Source organism: Colias philodice, chromosome 23 (genome assembly GCF_061535455.1).
Source record: "Colias philodice isolate Cphi_HAF_F1 chromosome 23, ilColPhil1 Martin Lab GWU primary, whole genome shotgun sequence".
In the NCBI taxonomy this organism is placed as follows: Eukaryota; Metazoa; Arthropoda; class Insecta; order Lepidoptera; family Pieridae; genus Colias; species Colias philodice.
This window is the reverse complement of record NC_143108.1, coordinates 5891539-5912113: the sequence shown is the minus strand read 5'-3', so window position 1 is coordinate 5912113 and position 20575 is coordinate 5891539. Positions and strand designations below refer to the sequence as shown.

General features: G+C 33.2%; 1 protein-coding gene across 1 annotated transcript in view; it reads left to right on the top strand.

Annotated features, from left to right (window-relative positions):
* Positions 1-10288: 10288 nt before the first annotated feature.
* The window catches only part of LOC149478071 (ABC transporter G family member 23-like), a 72636-nt gene continuing 62349 nt past the window's right edge, over positions 10289-20575 (top strand). The window contains exon 1 of the mRNA XM_089709867.1: positions 10289-10513. The gene's annotated coding sequence lies outside the window, so the exon portion shown is untranslated. The remainder of the gene's footprint in view (positions 10514-20575) is intronic.

Genomic DNA, 20575 nt, shown 5'->3' with positions numbered 1-20575 from the left:
TTGCGACTCTTGAGTCTTGAGCAAGAGACGCTTGCTTGCCTTCAAGAGCGATCACGCAAATCAATCCCTTATTTACATACAGGTAAGGTGATAATACCTTGAAAGGTCATGACCAGATTGCGTATGGGGTTTACGTATTTTCCGATTTTGAAGAATTAGAAAAAATACGAAGAGATTTAATTGCGACATCAGACAAAGATGAAATATAACATTTACGTAGGAACTTTTAGTAAGTTATAAAATTCTGGAATTTAGTAAGAAATCTTATGCACTGCCGCTAAGTAAGTTTAGACTTAGAGTAACTTAAAGCACCTTAAAGCTCCCTTATTTCTTCATTTTCACATGAAAATTCACAAGCTTAATACTAAAAATGTCTATCAGTTCTGTTTGTATAGATGCTTTGTTTAATTAATAAGTAGGTAAGGTGTATTAAGGCAGGCATATCCGGGTAATTTTTTTGTGAAGAGAAGAACCTATCTGATGTTATCTACATTCATATAAGCTTTTGCTATCTATATAATCTATATATATACTACATATATAAAAATGAAACCCGTTTCGCGTTGTCACGGCATCACGCGTGAATGGGTGGACCGATTTCGATAATTATTTTTTTATTATATTCCTTGAAGTACGAGGATAGTTCTTATGGAGAGAAAACGGAAATATGTACCAAGAGCGAAGCCGGGGTGGACTGCTAGTATGATATAAATATGGACTGAAAACTGTACAAAGCAATTTTAGAGACATATATAGAGTTTTTATTTCCTTACTGAAATAAAAATACTCGGAAACTGCTCTTTCTTTCTATGGCAGTTTGCTATAAAAATAGATAAGGGAGGATGTCCTCTCTGGCTACATACTATATTATGCATCCTTCAAATTTAAATGAGCTGTTTCGAATTATAAACTTATATAAGAGTTAAATTCCATTTTTTGAGGAAGGTTTGCCTCATAGATTCTAAACATCAATGAAAAATGTTTAAAAAATCAATGTTAAATAAAAACCGGCCAAGTGCGAGTCGGGCTCGCGCACAAAGGGTTCCGTAGCAGCAAATATAATAAATTACAGTTAAATCAACCTATCTCAAAAACTATAAGAGATACTTTGATCAAACCAAAAATCGTTGAAAGAGTTAATTAGCATGCATCACCTCTATTTTTTTTAGAATTTTATACCCCGTAGTTATAAAAATAGAGGGGGGGGGACATACTTTTTACGACTTTGAGAGCTGATATCTCAAAAACCGTTCACTTTAAGAAAAATGTTTTTTAGAAAACTTTATATCATTTTAAAAGACCTTTCCATTGATACCCCACACGGGTATGTACATCGAAAAAAAAAATTTCATCCCTCAGTTACATGTATGGGGGGCCCCACCCCCAATTCTTTTTTTTACTATTTAGTGTCATATTTTTGTAGCGGTTCATACAACACATATTCCCATCAAATTTCATCACTGTAGTACTTATAGTTTCCGAGTAAATCGGCTGTGACAGACGGACAGACGGACAGACGGACAGACGGACATGACGAAACTATAAGGGTTCCGTTTTTGCCATTTTGGCTACGGAACCCTAAAAAGTACTTATTTCTTTTAAGGTCAGACAAAATTGCTTGTCAGCAAGGAATAATATAAGAAAAATACATATAGGTAATTATTATTAAACAAAGGTTCTTGGATGAATGCCAAAGGAAACTAAATATGGTAGTCGATTCCTAATGACCGCAAACATATACTAATGTAGGTACTTAAGTAAAAAGCAATATAAATATATACTATGTTCAAATACTATATGTAAATATTGTAAGATGACTCAGCTTGGGATATGTACAATAAAAAACACATTTAAATTGTATGTTTATTTTAGTTATATAATAATCATACTTAAGTTAAATATATGTATGAAAATTATAGTATACAAACAATATTTTCGTGACATGCTCATTATAGTCCTAAATATCGAAGTACCAAAAACATTTTCAAATCGTCACTTAGAACAACCAGCTTCAGTCAATGCTAAAAGTATTTTTGTATATATTAAAAAGCCTTCATAAATCAGCAAACAAAAGCTTGAAGTAACTATTCAACTAAACAAAAAACAAACACATTTAAACGTATTTTGCCTTAAAACATATCATCACTACATAGTATAAAACAAAGTCGCTTACTGTCTCTACTCTGTCCCTATGTCCCTTACGGGTTTTGATGCGGATTTTTAATATATAGAGTGATTCAAGAGGAAGGTTTTAGTATATAATTTATTATGTTTTAGACAAAGCGGGCGAAGCCGCGAGCGGAAAGCTAGTATACATATAAAGAAGACATACATAGAACATCCTCCTTTTTGTTGTTGGAAGCTGTATAATAATCCTAGAATACTAATTTCATCTCATAATTAATAATAAAAATTAAAATATATAATAATTTTCATCTCATAATTTTACGAATCTAGCGCAGGATAACCTAAAATCTCAGACAAATAGTCTTACTATAATTACCATCTTACTACACTGTTTACTTATTCTAAAGTATGTTTACATATCCATAAACTACTATATAAATATATTGCAAATAATTATTATCAACTTAAACCTTCTAAGTACTGATAAACATGCGATAGTTTGTGATGTTGTTTTTTTTTATTACTTTAATATATAAAATCTGTTTGTAAATCGGATTTGAATAAAACTTGGCACACAGATCTTATACACAGGCTTCTTTTTGTCGATTAAAACACGAGTAAAGCCGCGGGCTAAGCTTATGAATAAAATATAAGGTTGTAGTTTGAACTGTGTTGATTCATACAATATTTGTCAAGACATTTCCATAAAACTAACGAAGGCTAAACGGTGGTTTTTCCTACTATTTGTGATTTATGCTGCACTTTGAAATAAGTATTAAGTAGGTACTCTATACGTACTAATATATGAAGCTAAAGATTTACTTTGTTCGCATAAACGAACTAATCTTAGGAACTACGGGTCCGATTAGAAAAATTCTTTCAGTGTTAGATAACCCATTTATCGAGGAAGGCTATTATATGCTCTATACCTATGTATATCATCATTCATCACGCTAAGCCAATAGGAGTAGCAATGGGGTTAAAACCGCGGTGCACAACTAGTTAGGTAATATATGTTAGAAATAAACTATTTCTATATGTGTATTTATTCTTATTTACATTGCTATCACGTATCAAATCATGTTTTCATCACGTAATAGAACGCATTGTAAATTGACCTCGAATTCAATAAACAGTGCAATTCTTTTGTTTAGTAAATTTCTTTTAAAATAATTTTCACAAGCGCCTTCTTCTTCGGAGTTCTTCGTCTTCGTGTGTGACAGAGGTGGCAAATGTGATACCGGGGGCAAATGTAATCCGCTTTACGATCTTCTGCCATCATTCTCGGTTCTCCGTCATTCTGCTACATTCACAAGCTTAATCTATACTAATATTATAAAACTGAAGAGTTTGTTTGTTTGTTTGAACGCGCTAATCTCAGGAACTACTGGTCCGATTTGAAAAATTATTTCGGTGTTAGGTAGCCCCTTTATAGAGGAAGGCTCACGGTGTATTCCTCCACCGTTCGAGCACCGTTTTTAGTGTACCTAGGTCAAAAATAAATAAACTATTTAATTGGCAGGAAAATACAAATGCGTAATCTGTAAATTGAAAACATTTAAAAAATGTAACTTTTGATGATTTTCTTTCGTAAATTCGATATGCCTAGTATTTTCTTGTAATACTTACCTATAAATTATTACGAATATAATTTTTATCACAATTTTCATTTAAAATCTCCAATAATAACTGCTTTAAAATCTTCACAAAAACACTTTTATCCTTGAAATATACGCATCCATATTGAAAATATGTATAGTTTCTACAAAAAACAACACTGCTCGTTCATTCTAGTTGTAATTAAAATTAAAATCATCATGTTCCGAGAATTAGTTTATATTTTACATGGAATTTTGGAATAAATTATGAATCACTAAATATTACACGCATATTAAATAAAAAAGAAAACTAGTATAATTATGTGACTATTTCTTGCACTAAAAAATGTGTTGACTGGTGAGTTCATTTACAAATTTAGTAATACTAGGCAATACATAACATCTTATATATAAAATTAAAATTCTCGTGTCACAATGTTAGTCTGCATACTCCTCCGAAACGGGTGGACCGATTCTCATGAAATTTTCTGTGCATATCGGGTAAGTCTGAGAATCGGCCAACATCTATTTTTCATATGTACCACGGGCGAAGCCGGGGCGGACCGCTAGTATTAATATATTTTTCACCTAAATTATAGGTATGTGTTTCAATTCATTTTTATTTTAATATATTAGATACAATAATAGACAAAGACGGATGCTATGAATATAAAACAGTTTAAAGGATTTTAAACACATTTTATTTACTTTTAACTTTTGGTTAGATTGGTAGAGCGGATCGATACCTACCTATACCTATATTTTTTATACTTTTTTAACGTACAACGGTAACTACCTACTCTTGTAAAATCCAACATCAAAATTACTTTAAAGAGGATACAGATTCATAATTTTAGCGCAAAAAAAAATATTTATGTAGGTATTTCGATTTGAAAAAAAAAACGTGTGTGCCAAGCGCACGTGTCAGAAGTGAAACTTTTTTGTTATCAAGATTAATAATACCAACATCGTCGCTCTACTCTATGACGTGACGGTATCACCATGACGCGACCTTGGAACTTTACTCTCAACGCGCTTAAAGAAGTTTCACTTCAAAAATCTGTTTAGTTGGAAATGTTGGCAGTGAATGTGGTCACGGGGAGACCTAGACTAACTTCAAAAAAAATCATCCCAGGAGGGGAGTGCTGGCAAACCGCCTTGCCGCTAAACATAGGGATTTTGATTTTGCCTAAGGGATTGAAAAAACTTGCCCATATTTGCCTGTATTTTCAACTAATTTCAAAAAACCTGTGGCTGAACCGACAGCATTAGGCATTTATAGTAATATTAGTGTGTATTTTCTTCCGTGAAAATAAAATGAAGGTTAGCAATTTATTCTGTTATACCGCCATTTCGTACCTATATGAACAATGCATAGTAAAATTTACTTTACTATATTTATTACTAGTTCAAGGTACGGGCCAGGAACGTGTCCTTAACACATAGTATTAAGTTTATTATTAAAACTGTTTATATTTCCGACGTATTATCCTGTTTTACAGGACAAAAAAGCAAAAATAAAACAATAAAATAACCTGTTACAAAACATTATAGATAACTGGATTAACTGGTAAATGGTATGAATAAATTGCGTATTAAATCCGTTAAAAATGTTAATTTCTAATTTTCTAAATGTATAATACTCGCGTAATGTCAAACACAAGGAAATACTGTATGGAATATATTGTCAGTTACAGTACGATTCACGAAAGATGCCCACAAAATATGGCGGCCGTCTGCGCATACACTCATGAAGAAAAGACTTAAGACAAAGGTGTATTTACTAAATTTATTAGAAATAATTTTAACGAATGTCTTGTTGTAATTAATGAAAGAAATCAGATGGCAAATTTTCACTTATAATACCACAAGAGCTTCAAAATTTTTCCTGAAAAACTTGACGACTTTATTTGTTTGCAGGGAACCTTGAGGGAAATGCCAGATAATTTTGAAGCTCGTGTGGTATTCGGGAGATTATTTTTCCGTCCCAAATGTCGGCCAAAAATTTCACAATTGAATTGAACCTGTCAGTTTGACGTCAACGACCAGAGAAAATTTTCAAAAAATTATCAGTATAATACCATGTAGGTTGTACCACGTGACGTCGAATAGTGCAATTCTATTGGTCGATATTTGGGTCGGAAAAATAATCATTACAATTTCATGAATAAGGATCACTAATTGTGTTTATTATTTCTCATGATTACTAGGTATATTGTTAATTGTTATTGTGTAAATACTAAATTATATTATTAAAAACTAGTTTGAAAAATTCAATCTGATTCCTAGATTTAGAATAATTTTTTACTTTTTAGTTGTATCTATCTTGGAAGCGTGTTTTTTTAGTTTTTATAATAATTTTATATAGATACCTATTACATATACAGGGTGTAATCGTTAAGTGTGCACAAGCGATTATTCCGTAAATATTGCAGATGTAAAAAAACTTTAAACTGATATCGAAAGTACTTAGCCAAATGAGTAAAATGGGCATAATAAATTTTTAAAAATAAAACGAGAAATGTACAAAAATGTTACATTAAACGCTCCCATACATTTTATTTCCCATACATTTTGTATTCATAGCAGATTTTGGAAGTGACGTCTTTATTGTGCAATACAATGCTCTATTTACAGTTTCTTAATACACTTCCATTCAAATTTGCGAAGTAATTAAAGCAGAAAACCAAAAAAAGAAATAAAAAGCTAAAGTCTTTCATATTAAATGTACATGAGATATTCATATCTCATACTAAATGTATGGAAGGGTTTAAAGTTATTTTTTTAGATATTTATCGTATTATTTTTAAAAATTTATTACGGCCATTTTACTCATTAGGTTATGTACTTTCGATATCAGTTTAAAGTTTTTTGATATCTGTAATAGTTACGGAATAATCGCCTGTGCACACTTAACGATTACACCCTGTATACCTAACTTGATACATAATAATTATGTATGGTTAAATAAAGATTAATTTTATTAGATTGGTATGTTGAATACACCATTATTTGACGACCCGGTGACCTGTATTACAGGTTCTTAAATGTAGTTATGTACCAACTACTTATAATTGTTAGATCAATACTTACCTGTTATATGTACATATGTTTGAATAAACTACCTAAAACGATTTACTGATTTAAAATAATCTACACTTGGCTAACGGCTTTTATAAATAGAAGAGAAACACTTTTGTGTAAACGTCATTTAATTTTCTTTTCGATTTTTTTTAATAGTTAAAAATGTAGGCAAAGTTTTATTGAAACAAATTCAGTAGTAAAATTATTAGCTGGTAACTCAAAGCCTCATTCAAACTTTCATAATCATAAAATTAGATAATTATTGTCTCGTAAGAGCGCCCTATAATTTTATAATTATAAAAAAACAAGTACCTAGAAAAATAAGGCAAAATAAGATTAAAACTATAAATTAATATTTTGAAATTTTCAAAGAAAAATTGCAAATTTATATTACCAGTTCTTCGACTAGCCCCATCTATGATTCGTATCCAAAAACACCAAAACAGACTGTACCAAAACATTCTTAGTGATTCTTATTATAATACATAGATGGCGCTGAAATAAAAGACGGCTCAATTTAAATTGTTAACATAAATTAGATAGGATTAACTAGATGGCGCTATAACAAAAACCAAAATGCCAATAATAACAAAAAATTAATATGCTTAAATTAAAACAAAATCTGTTATATTGGAAGAATTACTATGAATATTAACTTAAGAACATTGTCTATAAATATTCAACGAAATATTTAAATAATTGTTTGACGCGAAATATGTGTAACCTTAGTAGTTAACTATGTAAAATGCATGTATAGTTAACTATTAGGTAGTTACCTATTTTGTCATTTTTTTTAAGATTTATTAGAAAATTAATAAAAAGTTCTTTCTTTCGCAAATCTATCTTCTTAAACATAGTTTTCGACTCGGAAGTGGCACAGACCCACTTATTAATGTCAAAGTATGTTGCTCGGCCAGCTCGCATCTTGCGAAAAAATAATTATATAATTCTTACTAAAGTCATGCTGTTTGTGGCATTTCTGGCTGATATTTTATTATGCTTAGTTAACGTGATTGTTTGTGACTGACATTATTTAAACTTTAATGATTAATCGTTATATTTTTATTATACATAATATGTACTTACTAGCTTTCCGCCCGCGGCTTCGCCCGCTTTGTCTAAAACCTAATAAATTACCTTTATATATGCTAAAACCTTCTAAAACTGGATTTAAAAAAAAACTGGATCAACATCCATTGCGTAGTTTTAAAGATTTGCACACACAGATTTACACAGTTTATAAATTTTAAGTCTATTAATTGAATTGAAATCGATTTCGCAAAACACCAATTTCAAAGAGTGCATCGAACCCAAGATTTCTGCTTACAGTTTTTGGCTGCTACAGGCGCTACAGCCTACAAGTTACCTACAAACACAAATTTTAGAATTCTTTTAAATCTTGTTAATTCGTTTATATCTACAATAGGTACCTATATTATACCTACAGGCTACATAGCAATATTATATACATTTATATACCTACGAGGCTACGTTAAATAAGAAAGTTAAAAAAAAATAATTCTATCAATGCTTGCATTATGCAAGTTGCATAGTATCATAGATAATATGTACATACCTATTATTGACCATGCAGGAACGAATAAAAAAATAAATTGGATTATAGATCGTATGAAAACACGATTAAGGTACCCATACGGTCGATTGGTGCTATGATATAAATTTTTGTTTCTATGACAATATTTAATTTTATTCAAAAAAATGAAATAATTAACAAATTTTGTCTGTAAACCTTTCTCCCTTCTTTCTCCACTCCAAACATTTTTTTTTTCGCATAGTTTCAATTTGAATTTAGAATCTGTAGAAACAACTTCTTCACATATTTAAAATAATTTGGAAAATCCAAAAGTGCACGCCTCATAATTTTTTTTAATAAATATTTATTAATTATTATTTTTGGTTATTTAATTACAATTAAACCACATCGAATCAGACCCTGAAAAATGAAAGGGTTCTATTCCTGAGCATACTCAAGCGTAAGAGAAAAAAAAAGACTCGATTAGTAAAGTATTTCGGTCGCTATCGTCCGCACATACAGACACACGGACGTCCAAGACAGAACTTTTTTAAACTGTTTTTTAACTAGTTTAAATAACAAAAATGACATCAAAAATATCATGAACGTTAAAAATAGTGTTTTTTCTTAATATGTGTGTGTATGTATTATCTTACAAGTGCAATGTATGATACATAAAGACATTTTAAGTTTGAAAAATCAGATGTTTTGCGCGAAGTGACAGTAGTACCCACCTCAACGCTTCGCTTATGAGGCGTGCAATTTATTATAACATAAACTAGGTACCTTGTTCTGTTAACATTTTGTAAACAATGTTAGCATGAAGGATTCGATTTCAATAATAGGTATAATGCTTGCATTTGAATTTGACACTGTGCGTAGATTGCGTAGAGGTAAATAAGTTTAGACGCTCCTCATTTAAGTATTTTTTTGATGTTATTATTATTTAATTCATAAAGTATTTAATTCACGATCTAATAATAAAAAATTATAAGCATACACATACACAAGATGCGTCAAAGTTTTATCGTAATTTATATATTATGTATATATATTAATTACCTCAAAACGACGAAGTTTCTCAATTCTATTATAACAATATAAATAAAAGTTAAATACACAATTGATGTATTAAATAGGTACGTATACAATAATCTATAGTTTCAAGAAATAATTATGACCTTTTCTGATCCCTTTGTGTGAATGATGACTTGCCATCAATTGCTATTAATTTTCTTATGGTGATTCATTTTACCTTGTTGTAAGTAGAAGAGAATCTTCATTATATTATAACAACATTTATTATGTAAATTTACACTATAGAGAGAAACAAATAAGTAAGGAAATGACTTCACACCTCCATACAAATGTAAAACGGTTTCTTTAGAGTTTAGTGATTTAATGATTTGCATATTTTGTTATTTATTTCGTTGTCATCATTTCTTTCAATTCTGATTTATCTCAATCCATCATCATATAAGCATCATAACGCAATCAATGTTTTTTTTTTAATATAAGATTTATTTTACCAAATATTTCCCCATACATTTGGAATGCTAAAAAATTGTTGATTGAAACTTACACATAATTCAATTTAAAAATTATAAACATATACCTACGACCTACGACCGAGCTTTGCATACTGTGTCATCGTTTGCTCTTCTAAGGAAAACCTATAAACATTTTTAAAACACACGTTTTATAAGACCATATTCCTCACTTGGAAAAATAGGTAAAACTTAAAGCTTAAAAAACAATAAAATGCTAATTACAGAGTTAAACGTGTCATAAGTTTGCGTGGTTAAACACTTGTTTTTGCTACAGCCGCGATTGCTCAGTTAATATTATCTTAGCAATTATTCTTATAATTTTAAAATACAATGGACTATTTGCCTGCTCTCAAGGTTCCTAGGTCTGCGCGTTGGTCAGTGAGAGCGAAGCACGAAGCAGTTTCAATTCGAACGCTGGCCGCATACGCTGTATCGTGGATTAAAAAAAAATAATCTGTCAAAATCAAAACGCGCGCGCTTTTCAAATTTATCCTTTTTTATTTGTGCTTAGAAAATTTTGTGCCTGTTCCATTTTTTAATTTCAGTAATAACAAATTGAATTGAAATTAAAAGTGTAAGTGCTTTGAAAGTAAAAGGAAGTGAAACTTTTTCGTTATTTGGTAAGTACAATATGTGTTCTAGTTATTTATAAGATGTTATAGCGTAGTTTTCGTTATTATTATAATTGTTTTTCATTGAACAGTTTTTTTACTATTTGCACGGATGTGAAACGAAATTTCTCATTTCTTAGCGGTGAGTCATGCTATAGATTTACATTATTATTATTTATTATTATTATTATATCAGCCTGTCGTGTCCCAATGCTGGGCAAAGGCCTCTCCAAGTCGCTTCCACGAATCGCGGTCTTGTCCTAATGAGAACCAGTCATTTTTAAATTGGTGAAGTTCATCTCGCCATCTCTTCTTCGGCCTGCCGCGACGTCTTCTATGTGTTCCTGGGCTCCACAAAGTGGTTATCTTGGCCCACAGTTCGTCCGGCATGCGACTTATGTGCCCTGCCCAACTCCATTTCAACGCAGCGGCTTTTTGCGCTACATCGGCAATTTTAGTTTTGGAGCGCAGCTCGGTGTTTCGAACACGATCTGTTAATTTAACACCCAGTATACTTCGCTCCATTGCCCTTTGACAGACCTTCAGTTTGGACTTTTGTTCCTTTGTCAGCGACCAAGTTTGCGCACCATAAGTCAAGATAGGAAGAATACACATGTCCATAAGCTTTCTTTTGATGTTGATAGGGAGATCTCCTTTAAAAAATTCCTTCATGGACCAAAAACTCCTCCTCCTTTACATTACGGTGAAATTTCAATAATTGTTAAAAATTGCAAGGAAATTTTGACCGTAAAATGTATTATAAAAAAGAAATTTTGTTACAGACATTTGTTTAAACTTGGCAGTTGGAATTCTTAAGAAATGTAGAATTTGGAACATTCCGTTATAATATTTATTGATGTCTTGCTAGATCGCATTTTTAACATAGTTAATTAGGAATAATTTTCCTGTTATTATGGTAATAAATATTATTTTAAATTATAAATGTACCTATCGTTATTATTTCAAATGTTCCCAATACCTAGATCAAAGAAAATAAAATATTCTACCTATAATACTTTCTAAATAATTTAATATATTCTTTGTTTTAATTATTTAAGATAAAATTAATTAATAACCACACCTTTTTAAACATCAAATTATGTCAGATATTTAGCAATCACTGATGCGTACAACTTACGTTTATGCGCATTTCGTGGGAAAATTATCAAATTAACGTATAATATTTTATATTATGTACCTATGACGTTAACTTTTAACCCGGATTTTGTTCTTTATCAGTTAGGTACTTTGATTTGCAGATTAGCTATTGTACCAAAATTTTACATTTAAACAAAAATAATAAAAAAGCATATTTATGATATTAAATCGAATCAATTTGTACCTTTTTCATTAAACATAACAGTCTCAATGGTGAAATGAAAAAATCCAAATGTTGTTACGTGGTCCGTGAATTTCCTAATCTTATAACGTAATATCAATATTTGTATAATCATATTTCTAAGACAAATAGTGATATAACTCTTTTAAAAATAGCGAATTATAACTGGTAGCAGGGGCCGTATTATAACCTCTTATTCCCTGTCAGTTTACGCCGTGAATTGAACTGACTGGCAAATTAAAGTTGTAAGTGATGAAAAAATGAAAATGAAAATGAAAAATATATTTATTTCATACACACAATTTTCAAAAACAGAAAGTGGATGAGTCCTCCTAGTAAGTTTACAAAAACCTGTGTCAGGAGGACCCGCTCTTCCTTAACTAAAGTTTACAAATATAATACGTGTGCAGATGTATGTGTATAAGTGAGTGTGTGTGTGTGTGTGTGTGTGTGCGTGCGTGCGTGTGTGTGTGTGCGTGCGTTCGTGTGTGTGAGTGTGTGTGTGTGTGTGTGTGTTTGGGTATGTTTAAGCTATTACAGAATATTATATAATGTAGTGTAAAAGCGCCTCAGTATCCTCATAGGAAAGTGTTTTTAAATAATGAATAACTGTTTTTTTAAAATCACGATGATTAAGTCTATGAATATCCAAAATATTATTAAGACGATTATAGAGGTAGATGGACCTTGCTTTAAATTGGTGTTTAGCAAAAACTGTTTTAGTACATATAGTGTTAAAAACGTCTTTCTTTCTCCTTCTATTTTCAGTTGATTTGTCAAAAGGAGCCATTTTACGAATTTTAGTAGTAACCAAAAGAATGTACAACTGTCTAACTGTTAGAACATCGCAGATTTTATATAGTTCCGAGGTTGAAAACCTTCGCGGTTTAAAGTACATCACTTTAAGTAGACAACGATGGCCACGTTCCACGTCCAAGAGTTTAGTTTTATTTGCTCCACCCCATATAGGGATACAATAGTTAATTACAGATTGCACAAGAGATTTATAAATTTGGTTAATGAGTTCAGGAGTGGTTATATGTCTTAACATTTTAAAAATCCATATAAATTTTCGGGTTCTTTCATTAATATAGTCTGGATGGCAATACCAAGAGAGGCGATAATCTAAGATTATGCCTAAATATTTAGTAAAGGAAACTTTTTCAATTAAATTACAATTACAATTCAAGTTATTTATATTATTACATTCATGAAGTTTTAAAGAAAAGTTATTATTAGGTTGAGTTCTATTGTTAATTGAGAAACAAATATAATTCGTTTTTTTAATGTTTAATGTAAGTAGATTCAATTTAAGCCAATCATAAATCTTTGAGAGACCCAGTTGAGCAATTGAGTACACCATATTCCATGAGCGCCCAGAAAACACTATAGCGGTGTCATCTGCGTACGAAATGATTTTACCACCATCAATAGGAAGGTTAGTAAGATCGTTAATGTAAAGTGTAAGTGATGATAATATATGTATAGCCGATAGCCTCCCTCGATGAATGGGCTATGTAACACTGAAAGAATTTTTCAAATCGGACCGGTGGTTCCCGAGATTAGCGCGTTCAAACAAACAAACTCTTCAGCTTTATAATATTAGTATAGATTTTGCATAGACATAGAGGAACTAATGAATATATTGGCCAAAAGTATTATATTTAAATGTTAGTACGAAGCCAGGAGAAAATGTGCACAGAGATAGGTACAAGAAATTAGCTTTGCTTATTCCTATAAAAATATATAGAAATTAAAGACTGGAATTAATTTTAAACGCGCTTTATCTATACTACTAATAAATATAAAGCTTGTTTGTTTATTTGAACGCGCTAATCTCTGGAACTACCTTCTTCATATTTTTAATTCAATCGGTTGTTGTTTGCAGTTAACTACTTCTAATATTTAATTGTAACTTGTGTTTATAGTATAAAGAGCAAAGATTTTTAGGACATAAATATGTTTGTTTCGTTATTTATGTAATAAGTGAATAATATATAGGTAATGCGGTTAAATCTATACTAATAATATTATAAAGCTGAAGAGTTTGTTTGTTTGAACGCGCTAATCTCGGGAACTACTGGTCCGATTTGAAAAATTCTTTCGGTGTTAGATAGCTCATTTATCGAGGAAGGCTAGCTATAAACCATCACGCTACGACCAACAGGAGAGGAGCCACGGGCGAGAAATCGCGCGGAGCGGCTAGTTTTGAATATTTATTCACTCGATACATTTTAAATATCTTTTTACATATTTTATTATACTCTTCACTACCTATTACCTACCTGGCATCTCTTAAAACATATTTAGTGTAGGTACCTACTCGCTCTATCTCGCAGCCTCACTCGAGTTTAAAACTAGGTATAAAATTTTGCTTAATTAGACCATAATCTTTCAGCAAAATTTCGCCTAAACCTGATCGGTACTTTTTACTTGAACAATAAACATTCATTTATACTTGTTTAGAATCTTTCTTGTTTATCAAAATAGTTGAAAAAATAGGATAAGATGTCCATTATTATACCTATTGTATCTATATAGTATTTTGTACACCATAGTACCTATATTAAAAACAATATTAATAAAATATCCAATACTTACTTCATTGAAAAGTTACATTTGGGGTTGGTTTTATTATCAGATAAATAGTTTACGAGATATATCGTAAAAACGATTTCAACCGCTATTTTAAAGATGGCGGCCATGGGACAAGGGTGGTGACCCCACAAACTTGGTGATAGCTTCACACTGACCCCTCCTACACATCAAAAAAATAAAATTGCGTCCTCTAAAAAACGCAAGGTTAGGCCTAAAAAATGTAACATTTCAATGGACTAACTGTCAAACTTAGTAAAAACTAAAGTAAACAAAAGATACCCAGTTACATACACAAGACGAGTATTTAAATCAAAATATATCTAGAACCTTCTATTTTGGAAGTCAATTCTTCACAGTTCACACGATTATAAAATATTTAACTTAAGGAAAATCCTGTACCTATTACATTTTGTATTACAAACGACTCTGTTTAGAATTCCTTCAACGTTTGCCAAGCACCCATTTCTCATTAGTAGGGTTCCTTGGGATAAAGGTGAATTTAATATATAATCTATACTCATATTATAAAGCTCAAGAGTTTGTTTGAACGCGCTAATCTCAGGAACTACTGGTATAGCCCATTTATCGAGGAAGGCTATAGGTATATCACGCTAAGAGCCTAAGACCAACAGGAGCGGAGTACGGTTTACGAATATTTGATTATATAGAGGGAAGAAACGCAATTATAACAGGGATTACAAAATAATCACGCATAAAGGAATAGACTCCCGTATTATAAGATTTCGTAACCTGCAATGAGCTACAGAAGTTTGAGGCTTCTTTAGATGAACAAATAAAAGATATAAAAAAAGACGCGTGGCACTCGGCCCTCGGGGACTGCCGCGGTAAAGCTATTGCATAGCATGCCTTCAAGCCACACCTCCGAGCCCGGCGGAGTGGGGAGCGTGAGGTTATTTCGTTACGGAATTTCTCGATTCGGTCCCCGCGGTCAAGGCCCGCGATAGAAGCTATGCAATAGCTTAAAAAATAGTCAATGAGAAGCAACAAATAATTCGGAAATTCAAACAAAAAGCAACCTAGACTGATTACAATATGGACCTTGACCGTTTTAGATGTCTTTTTCAAACTGTTTATAAAAATAAATGGGCGATTCCAGTACGCATATTGCCTAGAAATGGAGTTAAGTTAAACTAAACCACAGAATACATAATAGTAGCTAAACGGTACAGAACGGACACTCTTTAACAACAGCGTTAACACACACATTTGCAGTCTCTACAATGTGACTGTCAAAACGATAATTTTGTATGGAGTGTCCGGGGTGTGACTAAAAGCTATTCTTAAAGCACGTGGATTGAATTACAATCAAATTGTACGGAACCATTGCAAGAATTATTCGCACTTGACCAGTTTATTTATTCTTGAGTTCAGAGACTCGTGATGATTAAATATATCTTATAAGAAATAGACAAATAATACGAAATTTGAACTTAAGTACGATATATTTTATGGTAGGCATATTTTATTTGGTGACTATAAAATGTGATGATGATATGACACCCACATGATCTTTTGTTGGCCACTTAGTTCATGGCTTCATTGTTATGATAATATTTTCACTAATCTTAATTATGGTCGTAATTCTGCAAAAACTGTGAAGGTATTAAATTCTAACTAGTTTCAAGATTGGCCTCTCGTTGTAGGTACCATGTGAATGAATAATTCAATATATTCAGTTGAAAGTTCTTTACGTATAATAATAACTAATTTCATTAGAAACCGTCAAAATCTCGAGTAACACAGGTTTCAATTATTGTAAAATGTATCTAATGGTGAAAATAAATAAAATAAATCTTTATATTTTTTCAATATGTATATACCGTACATCTATCCCACATCTATCCTGTTCCCACACACACACACATACAATTTTCAGTCTGTGTGCTGTAACAAGACTACACATATAGACAATACACATGACTCACACAACAACACTCCTGTAGACACATAAAACTCTGACGACATAGGGTATCTTGCGAGAGCATTGCTTTTCTTCCACAGAATATATATCCGCTGCTTATTCACCAAGGCCAGTTACACAAAAGACGAGCGTTGAATAATAATGCCGAAGGTTAATTTCACTTGCAATGTGAAATACGATGGTTGTTGACCCGTCTGCGACGTCTATTGCTCTGTGACCTCTTTTGATGTCGCCACGCATTCGCTTCGCTTCGCGGTTCTATAATTCATTTTCACAATTAATACTATGGCGTCTTATAGCAGTATTATTTCCAGTGTGGAAATAGAAATCATCGTTACTGGCGTCTTCAACGTCTGTTGCTTTGAGACCTCTTTCGATTTAACGACACGCCTTCGCTTCGCTTAGTTAATGATTTAAAAGTGTTTTTAGAACTACTCCGCACCATGTAATTTCTAGTGTGGAAAAATGTCAGCGTTATATAGGTCGTCTAGCGCGAGCGCCATCACTCTCATTATGGAAATAATACTGCTATCAGACATGATGGTACGGGGCAGTTTTAAAAAAAATTAATCGTCGTCAAAGCGAAGCTAAGGCGTGTCATTATTATGTTTCTCTGTTCCATAATACTCGGGTACCACCAGAAGGACGGTACCCGGATCTTTGGAAGGCTTACGTGGGGACACGGATCCAACACGCAGAGGCCCTTTCGAGAATTTTAATGTGTTGTGGGACACCAGCCGCAGCCTGCCCATGACTGCACTATAGAGATACAGCCCTAGGCAGTCCGCGGCCGATGTAGGACTATTGCAAGATAAGGGAATAAAATAAACTGGGCTATGGAATGGGATGTTAATGGACCGGAATTAAGGACTATGGAAGACTATGGCACCTGAGCTGCCTTTCTACTAAGATATAGCAAAAAATTGTTGGCAGGTGGTGACTCGCCCTCTCACTGTATGGGCCCCCGAAATAAGTCGCTGCAATAGTGCGACAAGGGGGCAACATATTGTGAGCAGCTAAGGGTGGAGAGGCGTCCCTGGACTTTAAACTACGATCACGCGCTCCCTGAGGGTCCAGCATCACGTGCCCACTCGCCACTTACGCTTCGCATCCACCCTTCGAGCTAAAAGCTCTCGCGACTCCACTCTGGCCGGCCGGTTAAGGCAAGCCAGAGGTGGGGGTCCTGTCCTCGTCAGGCTTCACTCCGACTGGCCGGTGAAGGCGAGCCGGAGATGAAGACAGGGGCCTCCCCCGGGAGCACTCGGTTCCCGCGGGGTCGCTACTCCCCGACACCCCGCCACAAGGTGTCCTGCGGGTTGACTGATTGCACGGGTGGAATATCTATTGTCACGTAGACAATAGATATTCCAACCGTGGGCGATGGGGTCGTCACATCCCTACGCCCTCATTATTATTATTATTATTTTTGAAGTGAAAACTTCTTTAGCGGCTTTGAGCACTTTTTCTGTAGGTAATGGGTATAAAATCTTAAACTCGCGTCAGGACACGTGACCTGATCGAAAAAGCGTAAGACAAAGTTACCTTTGCGAGGCTCTTACCGGCATTAAACGAAATAGGTCACAAAGCAATAGACGTTGCAAGCGTCAGTTACCATGATGTCTTGTTGCAGTATTATTTCCAGGGTGGGAAAGTGATGGCGCTAGATGACCTATATAGGGCTGTCACTTTCCTACACTTGAAAATATAATACTGCAGGCTATAAGACATAGTACGGGGGCTGATCGTTGAAGTGATATGACATGACGAAATAAAAATAAGTGAAAGTTCGACCTTTTCAAATATTCTGCTCGTATGGATTTCATAATTCGCGGTTGGGTTAAAAGTTTTTTATTTGTGATTCTAATGAATATATTTCGAAGATTTATTTCAATTTTACACAATTTCAAAGTTATAATGATACTAGCGGTCCGCCCCGGCTTCGCCCGTGGTACTTATTTACGTTTTCTCTACATAAAAACCATCCTCGTACTTCAAGGAATATAATAAAAAAAGAATTATCAAAATCGGTTCAGCCGTTCTCGAGTTACGCGCTTACCAACACATTTTGCGATTCATTTTTATACATATACTAGCGGTCCGCCCCGGCTTCGCCCGTGGTACATATTTACGTTTTCTCTACATAAAAACCATCTTCGTACTTCAAGGAATATAATAAAAAAAGAATTATCGAAATCGGTTCAGCCGTTCTCGAGTTATGCGCTTACCAACACATTTTGCGATTCATTTTTATATATAAGACTAGCGGTCCGCCCCGGCTTCGCCCGTGGTACATGTTTACGTTTTCTCTACATAAGAACCATCCTCGTACTTCAAGGAATATAATAAAAAAAGAATTATCGAAATCTGTTCAGCCGTTCTCGAGTTATGCGCTTACCAACACATTTTGCGATTCATTTTTATATATAAGAAGATAAGAAGATAAGATATTACTCCAGATTGTTATGTTTATTCGTCTTTATAAGATATACAGTATTATATCTGCTATTATGAGTTTATATAACATCATAATAAAGATATAAATAGATTACCACATTCAATATTATATACATATTATATACTACTAGCTTTCCGCCCGCGGCATCGCCCGCGCAGTCAAAGAAAAACCTGCATAGTTCCCGTTCCCGTGGGATTTCCGGGATAAAACCTATCCTATGTCCTTTCTCGGGTATCAAAATATCTCTATACCAAATTTCATGCAAATTGGTTCAGTAGTTAAGGCGTGATTGAGTAACAGACAGACAGATAGAGTTACTTTCGCATTTATAATATTAAGTATGGATATAGCATTGTTATTTGATCTTTTATTCATGCCATGATGATTATGACTGACCGGTTGGCTTGGTTGGTAGAGTGGCCTGTGGTAGTGGCCCTGCCTTCCAAGCCAGAGGTCGTGGGTTCGATTCCCACCCGGGGCAAATATTTGTGTGATGAACATAGATGTTTGCTCTGTGTCGGGGTGTTAATCTTATATATAAAAATGAATCGCAAAATGTGTTGGTAAGCGCATAACTCGAGAACGGCTGAACCGATTTCGATAATTCTTTTTTTATTATATTCCTTGAAGTACGAGAATGGTTTTTATGTAGAGAAAACGTAAATATGTACCACGGGCGAAGCCGGGGCGGACCGCTAGTCTTATATATAAAAATGAATCGCAAAATGTGTTGGTAAGCGCATAACTCGAGAACGGCTGAACCGATTTCGATAATTCTTTTTTTATTATATTCCTTGAAGTACGAGGATGGTTTTTATGTAGAGAAAACGTAAATATGCACGGGCGAAGCCGGGGCGGACCGCTAGTTATCTATATAAGTATGTATTTAAAATTATATAATATGTATATGTATGTTTATCAGCCATCTGGTTTCCATAACACAAGCGAAAGCTTAGTATGGGATCAGATCGTGCCGTGTGTGAAAATTGTCCTGAATTATTTATTTTATTTATGATAATATATTTATAACAGTATTTTAACACGTAGAAATTCGATTCAAATATTACATAACGCAAACATAAACGGTGACTTATAGACTATAGTACACTCATTCCTTCCATATTTAGCCAATGTTAAAATAGCCTTATTTCATAATATTATGAAGTTAAATAATCCATACTAATATTATATGCGAAAGTAACTCTGTCTGTCTGTCTGTTACTCAATCACGCCTTAACTACTAAACCAATTTGCATGAAATTTGGTATAGAGATTTTTTGATACCCGAGAAAGGACATAGGATAGGTTTTATCGCGGAAATCCTACGGGAACGGGTTTTTCTTTGAAAACGCGGGCGAAGCCGCGGGCGGAATGCTAGTACTACATAATACCCATTTCACAGTTGATTTTAACACAGAAGCGGAAGGATGTAAATAAGGAACTAGAATGTCGTTTTCTAGAATTATATTATGTTATATATAATGTAACTCGTAATGATTCTTTTTGTATGTGCATTTAATTTCCTTATGGGAGTCGTCATTAGGGAGTTGTGAATAAAATGTGGTTGCGATTTTACAATCGCGTTAGAATCTTATATATAAAAATGAATCGCAAAATGTGTAAGTAAGCGCATAACTCGAGAACGGCTGAATCGATTTCGATAATTCTTTTTTTATTATATTCCTTGAAGTACGAGGATGGTTCTTATGTAGAGAAAACGTAAATATTATGTACCAC